Source organism: Engystomops pustulosus, chromosome 2 (assembly GCF_040894005.1).
Source record: "Engystomops pustulosus chromosome 2, aEngPut4.maternal, whole genome shotgun sequence".
In the NCBI taxonomy this organism is placed as follows: domain Eukaryota; kingdom Metazoa; phylum Chordata; class Amphibia; order Anura; family Leptodactylidae; genus Engystomops; species Engystomops pustulosus.
The window spans coordinates 252,631,367-252,647,938 of record NC_092412.1 but is presented as its reverse complement, the minus strand read 5'-3'; the positions used below and the strand labels follow the sequence as shown (position 1 = coordinate 252,647,938).

The window sequence follows — 16,572 nt, the reverse complement described above, 5'->3', positions numbered from 1 at the left end:
AAGTCCCACACCAGCCTGCTCACCTGCTGGCTGCGCCCCCTTTTGTGTCACTCGACGCCCACTGGTAGAGAGCAAATGTGAAGGGGAAAATAATTGCAAATGCTATTTAAGGGCTTCAACGCTGGGGTGCTAACGCAGAAGTCATGTTACACCACGTAACTTGGGTGAATGAAATACTTAAAGAGTAACCGTCATTTAAAAAAACTTTTGATATGTTGTAGTGCAGGTAATTTTAAGCCCTTTTGCAATTGGATTAGTTAACTGAAACCTGCTCCTTCCTCTTGTATTCTGCAGACTTCCCCCTGTTACCAGTGATCTCTCAGCTGTTGCTAGGCACATCCGGCCTTTAATGAGGAGTTGATTACAGATGGAGAATGGGACACCCCCCCCCCTCCTCTCTCCTCTCCCTGCTCTCAGCTGTTTACCTCATAGCTCAGTGCTCCAGCACTAATTCATGTGCTGCCACAAGCCCTAACTAATGTACTAACAAAACAACTACACTTATCTCTCCCTCAGCTTCCCCTACACTTGTATATAAACAAATAATCCACACAGACACAAGCTGCAGCTCTTGGTCACAGCCCCCCCTTCCCAATCACCTAACACTCCACAGAAGGAAAGAGCAGGAGAGACTCTCAAAGTCTTCAAGCTGTCCCCTCATGTCCGGTAAGGAAGTTTTAGATAGATAGATAGATATTGATAGATAGATGATATAAAGATAGATAGATAGATAGATAGATACACCTTAAAATTTTAGATTTTTTCATGTGCCTTCCAATAATTGCACTGCACTTTATTTGGCAAGTTCTGTGCTTATAAATAAATAATTATATATATTGATGCACTGTAATATAATGGATTCTTAGTGTTTTATACAATCACTTCAATGCTTATGTCACCAATGATGAAATATAAACCCATCTTGAAACACTGTTTGTACTGCTTGAAGATTGATTATTTTGGGGTTTGACTTAGGCCCACTTTAGTTTGCACCCATTGTGCCACCTTTTTTTCTGTTTGTTGCTAACCATGTGCATCATGTGGCAATGCTACACAGTGTACATCCTGTGCCATGTGGCTTTCCTTAAACAACCATTCGAGGGGAAATACCAGGGGCGTAACTTTAGGGGGTGCAGAAATTGTGGTCGCACCCGGGCCCAAGAGGTTTAGGGGGCTCTTATGGTGTCACTTTCCCATATGAAAAGACAATTACTATAAACCATACATTATAGTTGGGGGCCTGGCACAGACTTTGCATTGGGGCCCATCAGCTTCTAGTTAAGCCTCTGGGGAATACTGCTGTGTGGTATGTGTGAAAATTGCTCATCTGGAAGCCTAGTTGGGTAACATGTAAAAGGCAGGGTAGAGGGAAGAGTTGCAGGGAGTCTAGTCCTGATCTGGTGCACCCCAATAAGTTTGCCAGGCTGGCGGATGAGGGGGATTTCAGCTCTGGGGTAGCAACGCTGCAGTAAGACGTGGCCTCTAGCAACCAGGGGAATATCTGCTCCAGTAAGAATGGTAATGGGAGCACAGGCAAGGTCAGACAGGTGCTGGTAGTGGGAGATTCGATTATTAGGGGAACACACAGGGCAATCTGTCACAAAGACCGTGCATACCAAACAGTGTGTTGTTTGCCGGGTGCCCGGGTTCGGCATGTTGCGGATCGGGTTGACAGATTACTGAGAGGGGCTGGTGAGGAACCAGAGGTCATGGTCCACATTGGCACTAATGACAAAGTAAGAGGTAGGTGGAAGGTCCTTAAAAATTATTTCAGGGATTTAGGCCATAAGCTCAGGGCAAGGACCTCAAAGGTAATTTTCTCCGAAATACTACCTGTACCACGTGCCACACCAGAAAGGCAGTGGGAGATCAGGTAGGTAAATAAGTGGCTCAAAAGTTTGTGTAGGAAGGAGGGCTTTGGAGAACTGGGCTGACTTTTCTGTGGACTACTGGGCTGCATCTCAATGGGGAGGGCTAGAAAGTTGGAGGAGTGTTAAAACTAGAGACTTGGGGGGAGGGCAACTAGACAGTGACAGTGTAGATAGGGCGCTGGGAAGAGTCATAGTCCATGGGGGAGGAAGGGGGGCTGGAATGAGATTGGGGAATAAGGACAAAAGGAATACGGACAGGGATAACCATATAAAGTGCATGTACACAAATGCCAAAAGCCTCACAAACAAAATGGAGGAACTGGAACTCTTGATGTTGGAGCGGAAATATGATATAGTGGGTATCAGCGAGACATGGCTGGACAGTAGCTATGACTGGGCTGTTACTATAGATGGTTATAGTCTTTTTAGAAATGATCTTTAAATAAAAAAGGGGGAGGGGTTTGTTTATATGTGAATTTTTGCCTTAAGTCTGTCCTGCGAGATGACATCGGTGACGCAAATGAAAATTTGGAGTCCCTATGGGTAGAGATAAGGGGAGGGAAAAAGAATAATAAAATATTACTAGGGGTTTGTTATTAGGCTCCAAATATAATGGAGGCAGCAGAAGAAATGTTGATAAGTGAAATGGATGCGGCTTCAAAGCATGGGGAAGTACTTATCATGGGGGACTTCAATTACCCAGATATTGACTGGGGGGCAGAAACCTGCAGGTCCTTCAAAGGCAGCAGGTTCTTGTCAACAACAAAAGACAATTACCTGTCTCAACTAGTCCTGGAGCCAACAAGAGGGGGGGCACTGCTGGACCTTATCCTTACCAACAGACCTGATAGGGTATCAAAACTACAGGTTGGGGGGAACCTGGGGAATAGTGATCATAATATCATTGATTTTGTATTATGCTTTACTAAGAGTGTTGGTGAAGGGGCAACCAACACTCTAAACTTCAGGAGGGCAAATTTTCAGCAACTAAGGGAAGACCTTAAAGGCATACACTGGGATAATGTTCTCAAAGACAAAAGCCCCCCCAAAAAATGGGACTTTTTCTCATATATTCTGAAAAAGTCCTGTGAGAAACACATACCTTATGGGAAAAAGCATAAAAGGAACAAGAAAAAGCCAATGTGGCTAACTAGTCTTGTAAGGAAAGCAATAAGCGAGAAAGATAAGGCGTTCAAGGTGCTAAAACGTGAAGGTAGCGATGAGGCATTACAGGATTATAGAGAGAAAAATAAATCCTGTAAAAAGCAGATAAAGGCCGCAAAAATAGAGACTGATAGAAATATTGCCAGGGAGAGCAAAAATAATCCCAAATTATTTTTCAAGTATATAAATGATAAGAAACTAAAAACAGAGAGTGTGAGTCCCCTTAGAAATAACATGGGGGTCATGGTGGAAGGAGATGAGGAAAGGGCCAATCTACTGAATGTCGCCTTCTCAACTGTCTTTACCCAGGAAAATCCCCTGGTGGGAGACACAATGAGGAATAATGTAAATTCTTTTTGGAATGTCAACAGTTTAACCCAGGAAGAGGTACGGCGCCGCCTCGCAACCACTAAGATAGATAAATCACCGGGGCCAGATGGCGTACACCCCCGGGTTCTGCATGAACTATGTAACGTGATAGACAGACCGTTATTTTTAATATTTGAGGACTGGTTATGTTCCACAGGACTGGCGCATAGCAAATGTTGTACCAATATGCAAAAATGGATCAAAAAGCGATCCTGGAAACTACAGACCCGTGAGTCTAACTGCTGTGGTGGGGAAAATATTTGAGGGGTTTGTTAGAGATGCTATCCTGGAATATCTCACTGTGCACAACCTTATAACCCGGCGTCAGCATGGGTTTATGAGAGATCGGTCCTGTCAGACTAATCTGATTGGTTTCTATGAGGAGGTAAGTTCAAGACTGGATCTGGGGGACGCTGTGAATGTATATCTGGACTTTTCAAAGGCATTTGACACCGTGCCACATAAAGGGTTGGTATATAAAATGAGACTGCTGGGAATAGGAGAAAATCTGTGTATTTGCGTAAATAATTGGCTTAGTGATAGAAAACAGAGGGTCGTCATTAATGGCACATTCTCAGATTGGGTTGAGGTTCCTAGTGGAGTGCCACAGGGGTCAGTATTGGGGCCACTTCTTTTTAATATTTTTATTAATGACCTTGTAGTGGGTTTACACAGTCAAGTTTCAATATTTGCAGATGATACTAAGCTGTGTAAAGCAATAAATACCATCACCATAGACAGGGGACATCCTCTACACCTAGAGGAGAGGAGGTTCTACCATCACCATAGACAGGGGACATCCTCTACACCTAGAGGAGAGGAGGTTCTACCATCACCATAGACAGGGGACATCCTCTACACCTAGAGGAGAGGAGGTTCTACCATCACCATAGACAGGGGGCATCCCCTACACCTAGAGAAGAGGAGGTTCTACCATCACCATAGACAGGGGGCATCCTCTACACCTAGAGGAGAGGAGGTTCTACCATAACCATAGACAGGGGGCATCCTCTTCACCTAGAGGAGAGAAGGTTCTCCCATCACCATAGACAGGGGGCATCCTCTACACCTAGAGGAGAGGAGGTTCTACCATCAGCATAGACAGGGGGCATCCTCTACACCTAGAGGAAAGGAGGTTCTACCATCACCATAGACAGGGGACATCCTCTACACCTAGAGGAGAGGAGGTTCTACCATCACCATAGACAGGGGGCATCCTCTACACCTAGAGGAGGTTCTACCATCACCATAGACAGGGGACATCCTCTACACCTAGAGGAAAGGAGGCTCTACCATCACCATAGACAGGGGGCATCCTCTACACCTAGAGGAGAGGAGGTTCTACCATAACCATAGACAGGGGGCATCCTCTTCACCTAGAGGAGAGAAGGTTCTCCCATCACCATAGACAGGGGGCATCCTCTACACCTAGAGGAGAGGAGGTTCTACCATCACCATAGACAGGGGACATCCTCTACACCTAGAGGAAAGGAGGTTCTACCATCACCATAGACAGGGGACATCCTCTACACCTAGAGGAGAGGAGGTTCTACCATCACCATAGACAGGGGGCATCCTCTACACCTAGAGGAGGTTCTACCATCACCATAGACAGGGGACATCCTCTACACCTAGAGGAAAGGAGGCTCTACCATCACCATAGACAGGGGGCATCCTCTACACCTAGAGGAGAGGGTGTTCTACCATCACCATAGACAGGGGACATCCTCTACACCTAGAGGAGGTTCTACCATCACCATAGACAGGGGACATCCTCTACACCTAGAGGAAAGGAGGCTCTACCATCACCATAGACAGGGGGCATCCTCTACGCCTAGAGGAGAGGAGGTTCTACCATCACCATAGACAGGGGGCATCCTCTACACCTAGAGGAGAGGAGGTTCTACCATCACCATAGACAGGGCATCGTCTACACCTAGAGGAGAGGGTGTTCTACCATCACCATAGACAGGGGACATCCTCTACACCTAGAGGAGGTTCTACCATCACCATAGACAGGGGACATCCTCTACACCTAGAGGAAAGGAGGCTCTACCATCACCATAGACAGGGGGCATCCTCTACACCTAAAGGAGAGGGTGTTCTACCATCACCATAGACAGGGGACATCCTCTACACCTAGAGGAGGTTCTACCATCACCATAGACAGGGGACATCCTCTACACCTAGAGGAAAGGAGGCTCTACCATCACCATAGACAGGGGGCATCCTCTAAGCCTAGAGGAGAGGAGGTTCTACCATCACCATAGACAGGGGGCATCCTCTACAACTAGAGGAGAGGAGGTTCTACCATCACCATAGACAGGGCATCGTCTACACCTAGAGGAGAGGAGGTTCTACCATCACCATAGACAGGGGGCATCCTCTACGCCTAGAGGAGAGGAGGTTCTACCATCACCATAGACAGGGGGCATCCTCTACACCTAGAGGAGAGGAGGTTCTACCATCACCATAGACAGGGCATCGTCTACACCTAGAGGAGAGGAGGTTCTACCATCACCATAGACAGGGGGCATCCTCTACACCTAGAGGAGAGGAGGTTCTACCATCACCATAGACAGGGGGCATCCTCTACACCTAGAGGGGAAGAGATTCTACCATCACCATAGACAGGGGGCATCCTCTACACCTAGAGGAGGTTCTACTATCACCATAGACAGGGGGCATCCTCTGTGCCTAGAGGAGAGGCGATTCTACCATCAACATAGACAAAGGTTCTTTACTGTAAGAGCAGTGAGACTATGGAACTCTCTGCCGCAGGAGGTTGTTATGGCGGACTCTATGTACATGTTCAAGAGAGACCTGGATGACTTTCTGGAGAGAAAAAATATCACGGGTTATGGGGATAAAACATTTATTTAATTCTTAAAGGTTGGACTTGATGGACTTGCGTCTTTTTCCAGCCTTATATACTATGATACTATTACTCAGGGAGGCTGTGACCAAAGTATTTTTCACAATAGGCTTATACTCTAGGCTTATATAAGTTTATTATATAAGTTTTCCCAGTTTTTTGTGGTTTTCCAGTTTTTTTGTGGTAAAATGAAATACCTTGGCTTATATTCGGGTCAGCTTGTACTGGAGTATATACAGTATTTGTATGCGGGTTGTTTCTTTTTGAGTTACACACATCTGTGAGTATATCTGGTCTATGTGAAGGTTTTATATAAAGAAGACAGACCATGGGATAAGCTACAACTGCTGTAATATCTTTATAGCATAATTATATTGGTCAGTAAGAACCATGCAAAATAACCCCCCTAATCTAAATATATTTTCATAAACTGACATTAGAAAGCATTGCCTCTATCACATCATTGTCCCTCTACATGCCTGTAACCCTAAGCAATGAGGTCCTAAAGCTGTATGCAAATGACCTGTGTAATGTCCAAGGAGTCATTAGCATATTTAAGCTGTCCAGCTTATTCATGAGTGGGAGGCACAGATGTGGGAGGCACAGATGTGAGGCTGTATAATGATGTGTTTCCTGGTGCTGCTGGCCACTCCCCCTGCAGCCTGCATAATTGTGTGAGGTATAATGGTGTAATGGCTCCTCCATGTGTTTCCTGGTGCTGGTGCCCCCTGCAGCCTGTGTGTATGAAATACTCCTATACACATGACTGACAGCCCGTATAATGATGTGAGGTATAAGGGTGTAATGGCTCCTCCATGTGCTTTCTGGTGCTGGCGCCCCCTGCAGCCTGTGTGTATGAGATACTCCTATACACATAACTGACAGCCTGTATAATGATGTGAGGTATAATGGTGTAATGTCTCCTCCATGTGCTTCCTGGTGCTGGCGCCCCCTGCAGCCTGTGTGTGTATAGGAGAGATACAACAGCTCCAGGATGCAGCCATGTTATAGCAGAACATGTCAGGTACTTGTGTAGCTGATGTCTGTGTGTCTGTGTATTAGGAGGATGCAGCATGTCAGCAGATGCAGCACACACACTAGCAATGCTTTACTATCCTTTACACACAAACATGAGCAGGGGGAGGAGAGGGGAGGGGTAAAAGGGGTGACATCACTGCTTCTGACCATGTGACCAGCTTCATTTACATAATAAAGAAAAGATGATTTTACAATGATTAACATATGAATTGACCAGATAAAGGCTGGGATGGGATCCTTTTGAGCTGCTCCAACAGGTAGAGGCAACAGAAATAGTGACAGAGACCTGATGACAGGTGTCCTTTAAGCTCTGCAATTGTTTCAGAGCTCAATTCTCCCTTGTCTTCACTTTGCTCTTCATGTTCTTCTTCCTCTCTTTTCCTGTGTTACATGGTGAAACAAAGTTAATGACAAATTATGCAAATTGTTTCAACATGGCTCCTAGCTCCAATCAAACTGTACACCTCATCCGGGAGGAACCACTAATCCATTAATTCAGTAATCTGATTATTTGTGTTGAAAATTTCATCCAAATACAACACAAAGGGAGGTATATGTTATTGTATCCCTGGGGGGGCCTTATAATGTCTATCAGTCGCTCCTCTATTCCTACTGCCGCTATAAACAGTAGCAATGCTCGCCAGCCATTCCTTTACCCGCCTTCCTCCGTTCTCCGACACATCGTGATCTTGCTATAAAAGCTGTAGATTATAAACCCACAGTGGAAATTATCTTCCCCTATGAGGATTTTTTCAAAGCCTGTACTTAGGATTTGTAGAAATCCCATCCACTATACTGTGATTGAACTTTAGCTGGCGACAAGTTACCTGAATCTAACATGCAGAGAATAGAATTTACAGGCTGAACCAATATCACGGCAGAGTCAAGATCTAGTCCCTAAAAAACTTCCATTGGTGGTGAATACAGGTCATCTCCAGACATGTGAATAAAATGTAACCTTTAATAATAATAATAATAATAATAATAATAATAATAATAATAATAATATTAATAATAATTTATTGTCCCCCGAAAAGGGGGAAAAGAAAATGTCACAACCGGTTTGACAACAACCGGTATCTATCTGTCCTACATCTAATTTCTTTCAGTCTGCCACCAAAACCAACCAAGCAGACTTCAGTGGGAATAAGATGCCAATCAGACACGAAACCGCTACCGTTTTTCTTTTATCCTCAAATATGTTCCATAGCCCACTTTTCTATATAAAGAAGATATACATGGACATAGGGGCACGTTTACTTACCCGTCCCATCGCGATCCCCGAGGTGCATTGTCCGACGAGGATTCGGAGCTGCCGCGATTCACTAAGATCGTGCGTCCAATTTCCTGCATGTGTCACTTACCCACCGAGGTGCATGTAAGTGCATGGCTTGCGACACAATTTTGAATGTTAAATTCTGTGCTTAGTCCGAATAAGTCAGATTGTCCGGCAACCACACCCCCTTGATTTGTGTTGCACGATTGCGCCAAAATCCGATCACGTGTGTCAAAAAACCCACTTAAATGCGGCGCAATATGTCGGGAGACTCAATGAAAAGGCGGTCCGCGAACCTTTAGTAAATCTGCCCCATAGTGTAGACAATTTCAATAAAACAAATCTTTTAATCAGATCTACTCACATAAAACAGGTAAAAATGCGCATATCGTTATAACTCCACGAGGACGCCAGACATTGCCCGACCCTGGGTTTCACCTTGCAGCTTCTTCCGGGGCATGCAGGTGCACGTCGGTGGAGCATAATCTCCCATTGTTCCATTTTTACACCAATTATGCTCTTGGCCTTTTTTATAATCTTTCTACATTTGCATTGATCTTGAGCAGACAAACAGGGGTCCCCGGCACTCACCCCGTACAGTACAACTTCCCCGTTGCCTTCCTGTATGCATGGTCCGCTTGAGACTGCCATTTTAATTTCTCGGTGACCATTATACCTAAATATTTATACTCTCGCACAAGTTCAATTTCCACCCCATCTACAATTAACGGTTCAATCCAGTCCCTCTTTTTTCTTGCGAAATCAACTACAATTTCTTTCTTCATTTGAAATTCTAAGTAGTAATGATGTAAAGAAAGTGCTCAGTGTTTAATGTACGCTTCCTCCATCATATGTCCGGATATGGGCTCTATCCACTGCTCATGGCAGTTTATTGGTACTAAGAACACCACACAACACCTTTCTTCAACCCTTTCATGCGACCAGATCATGGCCCCCATAGCGGCCGTGTGAAAGTATCCGTAATCTTTTACTAATCTGCTGCCTCCATCTCAAGAACATCTCTCACATCCGACCCTTCCTCAATCCAAAGTCTACAAAATGACTAGTCCATGCCCTCATCATCTCTCGCTTCGACCACTGCAACATCCTTTTCTGTGGTCTCCCATCTACCCCTCTAACGTCATCCAATCCATCATTAACTGTGCTGCCGGGGTAATCCATCTGTCTCCTGTCTTCTCCTCTGCTTCTCCTCTCTGCCACTCTCATTACTGGTTACACATCACACTGCAAATTCCATTTAAAATACTATCTATCACATACAAAGCCGTCCACACCCTGTCCCCTCCATATATCTCTGAACTCATCAGGCAATACTGCCCCACAAGTCTCCATTCCTGACTGGACCTTCAGCTGCACTCTATTACCATCCGCTCTTCTCACAACCGCATCCAGGACTTCTCCCGTGCTTCCCCCATACTCTGGAACCTTCTCCCCTAATGTGTCAGACTGTAACCTGAAAACCCACCTGTTCAGGATCTACAACACACAATAACTGCTCTGCTCCCTCACCTCATGTCTCCATCTACCCTCCCATATAAATTGTGAGCCCTCAGGGGCAGGGTCCTCCTCCTACTTATCTCCTGATCTTTGTAGTTTTGTATTTGGCACTTGTACCTGTTTTTGTCTTAATGTAATGTATGTGACCCCCTTACTGATTGTACAGTACCAGGGAATATCTAGTCAGCGCAACTCCTGCAACTCCAATTTACGCAAAACCATGGGGAAACGAAAACTGAAAGCCAATTGTCTGGACGAAAGACCACACTCCGCCCATGAGCTGTGGAGCCCACGAGCAGACAGATGAGTGCTTGCTGAACCTCTAGCCTGTTATGGTGGTGTGCCACAAAGGCCGGAACCTTGTAGCAGCCCTGGGCCAAGTCGATGCAGATCCCTCGTCTGGCCCATGTGCTCAATCTAGTGGTGCAAAGTCTCCTGATCAGTTACACAGACATGCAGAATAAAATGTCTGGCGTGTGTTTGCATTTTTAAAGATTAATGGAACTTAAAATTAAGAAAAAAATTCAATTCCGCATTCGAATAACTAGATCTGAACACAAAGGGGGTCATTTACTAAGGGCCCAATTCGCGTTTTCCCGATGTGTTACCTGAATATTTGCGCGAGACTTACTTACCTGCACTAGGAATAGGCCGGTGAACTTGAGTGCATTTCGGCGGGCCTAAGGGGGAACTTCAGCGCAGCAGCGCCACCTGGTGGACGTCGGAGGAACTACCTTAGTGAATCCCGACCGGACCCGAATCCACTGCAGAGAACGCGCCGCTGGATCGTGAATGGACTGGGTAAGTAAATCTGCCCCAATGAGTCTTTAACCTTTGTGGCATCATTTGCTTTTAGTATATTTTAAAATTATGTTTTAGTTTATTTTTTTCATGTTATATTATTATTTCAGGTTCTTTCACTAGCCCATTGTGGTCAGGGCAACTGCGCTGTTATTCCCACTATTTTCAGCCCTCTAGGCCTTACTAGGCCCATTTTACAGCCATTATTGGCAATCTATTGACTTGCAAGGAGGTCATGTTGGCTCCTAATTCTGCCTTTTTTTCAGGTCCTAAACCGAATTTTGTTGTGAATGTTGATCAAACCTGTTGAACCTGAATTTCAACTAAACTGCTCATCACTACCTTAATACCCAACCACCAAAGCCTAAAACATCCTCTGAAAACCCATCTCCTCAGGTCTATCACATTCCATAACTGCATGAAACATCAACTGTTTTTTTACTAACCCATTCTGTGTCCTCCTCCCGTCTGTTATCCGGTAAGCTCTAGATGACAATATACAGGCTTCTCTGTAGCCCCATTGCCCTGGGATTCTATATACAAGATGGCGGCTTATTGGTTATAAAGAATGGCTGGACCATTATCAGGGCCGGCTCCAGGTTTTAGTGGGCCCCTGGGCGACAGAGCCTTAGTGGGCCCCTCCGTGGACCGCCCCCCGGGGACACACTGATCTCCCCCCCCTGCGGACACACTGAACCCCCCCTCCCCTGCAGACACACTGAACCCCCCCCTCCCCTGTGGACACACTGACCCCCCCCCCGCCCCTGCGGACACACTGAACCCCTCCCCCTGCTCCCCTGCGGACACACTGAACCCGGACACACTGAGCCCCCCCTGCTGACACAATGATCCCCTCCACACACATTGAACCCCCCCCTCCCCCTGTGGACACAATGACCCCCCCGCCCCCCCGGACACCCTGACTCCCCTCCGGAAAAGAAAAAATTCACCTTTCCTGGTTCCCCCGGAGCAGCACCTGCAGCTGTCTTCGGCCTGGGCCTCCCGTACGCGCCGGCTCTGAAGCCGGCACACGTGATCCGATGACGTCATCATGTGCGCCGGCTTCAGAGCCGTCGCATACCCTGCGGAGCGCTGCATCGTGGGAACCGGGACAGGTGAGTTTTAGATTCTGCCTCTATGCTGCGCTCCCGACCAGCGCAGCATAGAGGCAGAAAAGCGATCGATCCGGATGGTGATCAATTGTACCAGTGTCTTATAGCGACACTGGTACAATTGATCAGGGGGCCCGAGTGGGCCCCTCCAGTACCCCGGGGCCCCGGCACTTGCCCGGGTTGGCCGGGTGCTGGCGCCGGGCCTGACCATTATACAAGCTGCTATACTTCTCTTATCCCTCCTTCCTCCTCATAGAGTGAAAGCTCTTATAAGCAGGACACTCATTCCTACTACCGTATATACTCGAGTATAAGCCGACCCGAGCATAAGCCGAGGCCCCTAATTTTACCACAAAAAAAACTGGGAAAACCTATTGACTCGAGTATAAGCCGAGGGTGGGAAATGCATTGGTCACTGCCCCCCCCCCCAAGTATATAGCCACAAAGCCCCCAGTAGTATATAGACAGCAGCCCCCTGTAGTATATAGCTGCCAGCCAGCCCCCAGTAGTACATAGCCCCAGTATAGTCTGCCAGCCCCTGCCCCAATATATAGCCTGTCAGCCCCTACCCCCTATATGTAGCCTTTAACCCCCTGCCCCAATTTGTAGCCTTTAACCCCCTGCCCCAATTTGTAGCCTTTAACCCCCTGCCCCAATTTGTAGCCTTTAACCCCCTGCCCCAATTTGTAGCCTTTAACCCCCTGCCCCAATTTGTAGCCTTTAACCCCCTGTCCAAGTATTTAGCCACCAGCCCCTGTGCCCTCTTAAAGAGCCGGATCCCCGGCCCGTTATGGAGCCGGGTCCCCGGCCCGTTATGGAGCCGGGTCCCCGGCAAGTTATGGAGCCGGGTCCCCGGCAAGTTATGGAGCCGGGTCCCCGGCAAGTTATGGAGCCGGACAGTTAATTTAAAAAAATAAAAAATCTAAACTCACCTTTTCGGCGACCGCGCGAGTCTTCTATGCGATCCCTCTTCTATGCGCGAGTCTTCTATGCGATCTTCTATGCGCTTCCGGCACACACAATACGATCGCGGCGGCGGCTGAAGTCAGTGACTCTGACCTGGTGCCGCAGCCAGAGGGATCGCATAGAAGACTCGCGCGGCAGCTGAAAAGGTGAGTTTAGATTTTTTTTTTTAGCTTTTTGACTCGAGTATAAGCCGAGTTAGTGTTTTTCAGCACATTTTTTGTGCTGAAAAACTCGGCTTATACTTGAGTATATACGGTAATTCATATGACTGTGTTTTTACTCTTTAACCCCTTAGTGACACGGCCTGAAAAGGCTCCAGTGACCGGGTATTTTTAGCGAATTTTCATACTTGGCGGTTTAAGGGCCATAACTTTTTTTTTTTTTTGTGTGTGTTACCTTAAAATGTGGGTGTTTTTTTTTCCGGGATACATAGAGCTAGTTAAAATGTAATAAAAGTTGAAAGATTTATTTTCATTTTCAGTTTTATTTGGGGTTAAAAGTGGAAAGAAAGGCTCTTTTTTGTAATTTATGGTACATTTTTTAAAATGTTTTCAAATTAATTAAAAATGAACATTATTAATGAGTTCCCTATTTTGTTTTGGTTATTTTGATTTTGCGCAGTTTTGCGCCGAATTGCCCGGGGATTTTGGCGCACGTGATCGGATCCGGCTGGCACTTGACAGAAATGGGGGGAGGGGGGGTTGGCAGGCCGCCGGACAACCTGATGGATTCGGACAACGTGCGGGATTTAATATTTAGAATTGTGTCGCAAGATCAGCACTTACATGCACGGGGAAGAAGAAGGTGAACTCCGGCGGATCTCAGCGCAGAAGCGACGGATGCAAGAACTCGGGCGCACGGGCTTCGTGAATCGCAGACCTGAATCCTCGTCGGACAACGCACCACGGGATCGCGACAGGACCGGATAAGTAAATTTGCCCCGATATGTGTAGTCTCAGGTAAACGGAGAGACAATGGCGGTGATTTTTGTAGTGAAGCAGGAGTTTTTTTAAAATTTTATAGGAAAATGCGAATGTATTTTTATAAATATTTTTTAATATTTTTTGTTTATGTTTTTTTTTCTTTACTCGTCCTCCATGGGGTCATAAAAGACCCCATAACGACATTTTTAGTTTTTTTTTAAATATTTTTTTTTAAGATGCCCCAGTTTCCTGGGGAAATGACCACCTGTCACTGCATAGGTGGATAGAGCCAAATTCAGTGCCGGCTCTGCTCCCCGATGTATCGGGGCGATGTTGTGAGGAGCGGAGAAGGGAGAAGCGGTAATAAGCCGCATGTCCCTTCTCCCTAGGGTCTCTGGGTGTCAGAGACCCGGTCCTGCTCCCGCGGCTAAAGACATCGCTGCAGACCCTGGACCTGACTTTACACATCAGCGGGTGAGCAGATAGGAGTTAATGGGGCACATTTACTTAGGGTCCGCAGATCGCATTTTCCGAGTTGCGCTGCATTATACAGGGGATTGTGTCGCATGCGATCGCATTTTGGCACATCGCGCTGGCTTACTGGGGGAGGGCCTGATTCGGACTGAGCGCGGGATTTAACATTTCAAATTGTGTCGCAAGACACGCACTTACATACACCGTGAAGAAGAAGGTGAACTCCGGCGGACCTGTGCGGGGAAGCGACACCTGCAGGAACTCGGTCGCACAAGCTACGTGAACCGCACAAGACTTCATCTTCGTTGCACTGTCCGGATCGGGGATCGCGACAGGACCGGGTAAGTAAAATTGCCCCAATGTCTTATTTTATTTGTATATGTCCCCAATATAAATAAAATTATTATTATTCTTTCCTGTGCAAACTATTGTCATGTTCCAATGGTTCCTAGTCAGTTCCTTAGAATCACAATAGTTTTGATCAGCTGCCAGCAGAACGAACAGGACCCTGGGGGCCGGGAGGTCTCTCATCCATTCAGAACAGTTGCCAAATATGAAGTTAATTCTCAAAACTAAAGATGTGCAAATCTTGCAGACAGATAATGCAGAGACTAAGTGTGAGGCGTTATCCTAAATGGATGTTAAATCGAGTCAGGAAAATTGTAGATAGGAATAATAGAGAAGATATGTTAAAAGTCAAAAAAAGGAACAGAAATTGGGGGAAATTCTGGCAAATGGATGTCGTGTAGTATCCACCACGATAGGGAATAAAATATGCCCAAGTTTTTTTGTCTCTGATAAGAAAACAGATACTTGGTTAAAATACAAGGGTTTTTATAAATGTGACATAAAATCGGGAAGAGAGTGGCACATCCTCATCTCCTGGACTGCTCGTGGTTTACACGGATGCGCTGTTCCTCTTAGGCTCATCGTATAAGGGAGAGGCAAGCGCATGTGTGGTGTCCTCATCTCCCGGAACACTTGTGTAAGATATTACACAGGTGTATTTCAATGTGATGATAGCTATATGGTAGCGGTGTTCACACATATATGGTTAGAGGAGTAGGATATGAATTCTTTCAGATCTGTGTACTTTTATTTATTACAGGGAATACTGTGAATATTATCTAACAATATGGAAATAAAGTGCTGACACGTTATGAAATACACTCACCGGCCACTTTATTAGGTACACCTGTCCAACTGCTCGTTAACACTTAATTTCTAATCAGCCAATCACATGGCGACAACTCAGTGCTTTTAGGCATGTAGACATGGTCAAGACAATCTCCTGCAGTTCAAACCGAGCATCAGTATGGGGAAGAAAGGTGATTTGTGGCCTTTGAACGTGGCATGGTTGTTGGTGCCAGAAGGGCTGGTCTGAGTATTTCAGAAACTGCTGATCTACTGGGATTTTCACGCACAACCATCTCTAGGGTTTACAGAAAATGGTCCGAAAAAGAAAAAACATCCAGTGAGCGGCAGTTCTGTGGGCGGAAATGCCTTGTTGATGCCAGAGGTCAGAGGAGAATGGGCAGACTGCTTCGAGCTGATAGAAAGGCAACAGTGACTCAAATCGCCACCCGTTACAACCAAGGTAGGCAGAAGAGCATCTGTGAACGCACAGTACGTCCAACTTTGAGGCAGATGGGCTACAGCATCAGAAGACCACACCGGGTGCCACTCCTTTCAGCTAAGAACAGGAAACTGAGGCTACAATTTGCACAAGCTCATCGAAATTGGACAGTAGAAGATTGGAAAAATGTTGCCTGGTCTGATGAGTCTCGATTTTTGCTGCGACATTCGGATGGTAGGGTCAGAATTTGGCGTCAACAACATGAAAGCATGGATCCATCCTGCCTTGTATCAGCGGGTCAGGCTGGTGGTGGTGGTGTCATGGTGTGGGGAATATTTTCTTGGCACTCTTTGGGCCCCTTGGTACAACGCCACAGCCTACCTGAGTATTGTTGCTGAGCATGTCCATCCCTTTATGAGCACAATGTACCCTGTAACATCTGATGGCTACTTTCAGCAGGATAATGCGCCATGTCATAAAGCTGGAAGCATCTCAGACTGGTTTCTTGAACATGACAATGAGGTCACTGGACACAAATGGCCTCCACAGTCACCAGATCTCAATCCAATAGAGCATCTTTGGGATGTGGTGGAACGGGAGATTCACATC

At 46.2% G+C, this 16,572-nt stretch overlaps 1 long non-coding RNA gene across 1 annotated transcript in view; it reads right to left on the bottom strand.

Annotated features, from left to right (window-relative positions):
- Positions 1-7,671: 7,671 nt before the first annotated feature.
- Positions 7,672-16,572, bottom strand: part of LOC140119633 (uncharacterized) — a 149,918-nt gene continuing 141,017 nt past the window's right edge. Inside the window, exon 3 of the long non-coding RNA XR_011853406.1 lies at positions 7,672-7,698. This is a non-coding gene — a long non-coding RNA (uncharacterized lncRNA). The remainder of the gene's footprint in view (positions 7,699-16,572) is intronic.